Below are 4,329 nucleotides of genomic sequence, written 5' to 3' on the forward strand. Positions count from 1 at the left end.
GGGTGATTGACCGTCATCTTGAACTTCTTCCATTTTCTAATAATTGCGCCAACAGTTGTTGCCGTCTCACCAAGCTGCTTGCCTATTGTCCTGTAGCCCATCCCAGCCTTGTGCAGGTCTACAATTTTATCCCTGATGTCCTTACACAGCTCTCTGGTCTTGGCCATTGTGGAGAGGTTGGAGTCTGTTTGATTGAGTGTGCGTACAGGTGTCTTTTATACAGGTAACGAGTTCAAACAGGTGCAGTTAATACAGGTAATGAGTGGAGAACTGGAGGGCTTCTTAAAGAAAAACTAACAGGTCTGTGAGAGCCGGAATTCTTAATGGTTGGTAGGTGATCAAATACTTATGTCATGCAATAAAATGCAAATCAATTACTTAAAAATCATACAATGTGATTTTCTGGATTTTTGTTTTAGATTCCGTCTCTCACAGTTGAAGTGTACCTATGATAAAAATTACAGACCTCTACATGCTTTGTAAGTAGGAAAACCTGCAAAATCTGCAGTGTATCAAATACTTGTTCTCCCCACTGTAGCTATACCATGGTATTTGCACTGCTACTGAGTAAACCTCCAATTGTTCTCCACTATTCCACCCGCTAAAACCTCCCCCCATCCCAAGTTGGATTGTCATTCCAGTGACTGGCAGACCACCCCTGTCCACCTGTATCCTAGGGCTTTGAGAGACTGGGACCCATCCTTAAAAAAAGCACAAGGTGCCACCCACAGAACAGAAGCAGATTAACTGCCAAAAGCATTTCCAACGCACTCACCTCGATTGTATTGTATACATTTCGTTAAAAAAAAATATATATATAAAAAAATCTTGCATATCTTAATTTATTTCCACAATTAACTAATAATATGCGTAATAATGTTGGCAGTTCATACAAAGGATTGTTACCTATAACCAGGATTGGCATTACAAAAATTACATTTTTGGCAAGAAATTATTATTTCTGCAAACATTTATTGTGATTCATCCTGTATTGTCCCTAACATCATTACCCAATAGCAACAGATGAGGGATACATACACACACACACACACTCCCCACCCTTCCCCCACAAACAACCACAAGCTCAGACGTTCAACAGTTGATCCATTCCCGAACCCAAGTCAAGAGAAGACTTGATGTGCGAATGCATTGATGTCAAGTCTTGTTTCACTAGAGCAGATTAGGTTTGAATGGCACAGTTAGATAATCTCCATATGAATTTAATTCAACAAAGGATAAAAATTAGGCCCAAAGTTAAGTTGTTTCAAATAGGCCATTGAGAGAGGCAGTGGAGGGTGTGAGCAGTGAGAAGGCATAAGAGCAGGGACACAGGGGCTTGCTGAATTACTTAGAAACACCCCGCAAGCACGGGGGTGGCAGCATCATGCTATGGGGGTGATTTGCTGCAGAGGGACTGGTGCACTTCACAAAATAGATGGCATCATGAGGAAGGAAAATTATGTTGATATATTGAAGCAACATCTCAAGACATCAGTCAGGAAGTTAAAGCTTGGTCGCAAATGGGTCTTCCAAATGAACAATGACCTCAAGTATACTTCCAAAGTTGTGGCAAAATGGCTTAAGGACAACAAAGTCAAAGTATTGGAGTGGCCATCACAAAGCCCTGACCTCAATCCTATAGAACATTTGTGGGCAGAACTGAAAAAGCGTGTGCGAGCAAGGAGGCCTACAAACCTGACTCAGTTACACCAGCTCTGTCAGGAGGAATGGGTCAAAATTCACCCAACTTATTGTGGGAAGCTTGTGGAAGGCTACCCGACACGTTTGACCCAAGTTAAACAATTTAAAGGCAATGCTACCAAATACTAATTGAGTGTATGTAAACTTCTGACCCACTGGGAATGTGATGAAAGAAATAAAAGCTGAAATATTTTTAAGATTTTAAATTTAAATTTTTTATTTTACCTTTATTTAACTAGGCAAGTCAGTTAAGAACAAATTCTTATTTACAATGACGTCCTACACCGGCCAAACCAGGACGCCAATTGCGTCGTCCGGGTTTTCTCTCTACTATTATTCTGACATTTCACATTCTTAAAATAAAGTGGTGATCCTAACTGACCTAAAACAGGGAATTTTTACTAGGATTAAATGTCAGGAATTGTGAAAAACTGAGTTTAAATATATTTGGCTAAGGTGTATGTAAAATTCCAACTTCAACTGTATATACAGTTGTTTTTTATCGCTTTGGTGCTATTTTCACAAGTATGTGGTGTATTTTTAAAACTCTTAGTACAAAACTCCAAACTGGTAACACTTGTAATGCAGCAAGTCTCATATTCAAAATGTTTTATTGTGCTTTCATTTTGCTTGAATACATCTTTCAATACACAACCATTGATACAAAATATAAGTTTACTATGAAATACCATGAGAACATTGATTTAATCGCCAAAACACAACACAATGATATCTTTTCAATTTAGTTTTTTTAACAAGCAGTTAATCCAATAGCTAAAAATGCAAGATTCATGTTACAAAATTGCCCTTTGAATATAATATGCTACAGTACTGTAAATTACAATAGATTACACCATTTTCACATTATGTAATACACTTGCACTACCCATTAAAATTGACTGAACATCAAATTTCCGTCATTTGTATCCCATGTGTGATCAAAGGTGTGATCATTGAAGATATCTTTCACAATCATTGATGCCAAAAATAAATGTACTGTATTGCTCAGATATAATTACAACATAGGTGTATTGTAATCAAACGAAATAGAGTGCATTTGGAAAGTATTCAGACCACTTGACTTTTTCCACATTTTGTTACGTTACAGCCTTATTCTAAAATGGATTAAACTGTTTTTTCCCCTCATCAACCTACACACAATACCCCATAATGACAAAGCAAAAACTGTATAGGGGATGCATTTGTTACATACAGTACATCTCTGATCTTGACAATATCTGATTTTCTAAAACTTACTTTGAAGTAAAATCAGAACATTCATCATTATAATAATTTATATCATACTTTATATGTTTATACTTTACAAACATACATTTTCATTATTAGTTAATTATTATTAATTATTATTATTTATTATTATTTCATTATTATTATTATTAGTTCTTAAAATCTGTAATAGACAAACCAGTTTAAAATCTATAGGTTTACCAAACGGTTAATTGATGATCAATTAAGAACAGTCAGATAAAGTAATAGTAAAATGTATTTTAACAAGTGAGAAGAGAATCATATCAAAAGTGAAGTGAGCATTGCATTGTGAAAGGCAATTACTTTATATAAACATATATTTCTTGATGAAACACTGATTAAGTTTGGTGAAAAGGTGACTGTATGAATTTGTGTGTTGTACTTAGTCAATTGAAAATGTGCTTAGAGTTTTGAAACAACTACCTTTTTGATGATCTGTTTTGAGTTTTGTACTAAGAGTTGTGAAAATGTACCACATACTTGTGAAAATTGCACCAAAGCGATAAAACCCCCCTGAAATGTCTTGCTTTGAGGCTGAAAATAATAGGCTACCCTTGCCTAACATTGGTTGTATGGATTCCCTGTCTACAGAATTCAATACATTGGAATTTGTAAGTGATTAATCTAATTTATGTAAAGCCTGGAAATATGGGAAAGTACAGGCCAAAACAAAGTGGTTCAAAAACTACTCCACATAAAATACTTTTTGATGTAATGACAGCTCTTTCAACCCCAGCCCAAAAATGGTATCCATAGATGCAACTGCTTGGTCTGTGGTTGAAAAGTTGTGTCTTTAATGTTGGATTTATGTGTCATCTCTTTGATATTCTTGACATGCCCTTTTCAGTCAAATCTATCAGGTTTTGGCGCCGGAGGGGATGGCTGCCGTTTTATGGACTCTTAACCAACCGTGCTATTTTGTGTGTTTATTCGCATTGTTTGTAACTTATTTTATACATAATGTTGCTGCTACCGTCTCTTATGACTGAAAATTAGCTTCTGGACATCAGAGCAGCGATTACTCACCTTGAAATTGACAAATAATTTTTCTTTAATGAGTCGGACGAGAGGGATTTGCTCCAGACACCTGACAGGGCCCTCATCCCCGTCATTCGCAGTAGAAAGAAAAGGAGATATCGCAGAAGGAGATCGGGGTGCCTGGTAAGGCGCCGGCGACGAGTGGCTAATCTGCCTTTGCCATCGATACTATTGGCCAATTTACAATCGCTTGATAATAAAGTGGACGATCTACAAGCATGTATATCCTACTAACGGGACATTAAAAACGGTAATGTCTTCTGTTTCACCGAGTCGTGGCTGAACAAAGACATGAATAACATACTGCTGGCGGGTTATACA

The sequence above is a fragment of the Coregonus lavaretus genome (assembly GCF_964263955.1).
Source record: "Coregonus lavaretus genome assembly, chromosome: 30".
NCBI lineage: Eukaryota > Metazoa > Chordata > Actinopteri > Salmoniformes > Salmonidae > Coregonus > Coregonus lavaretus.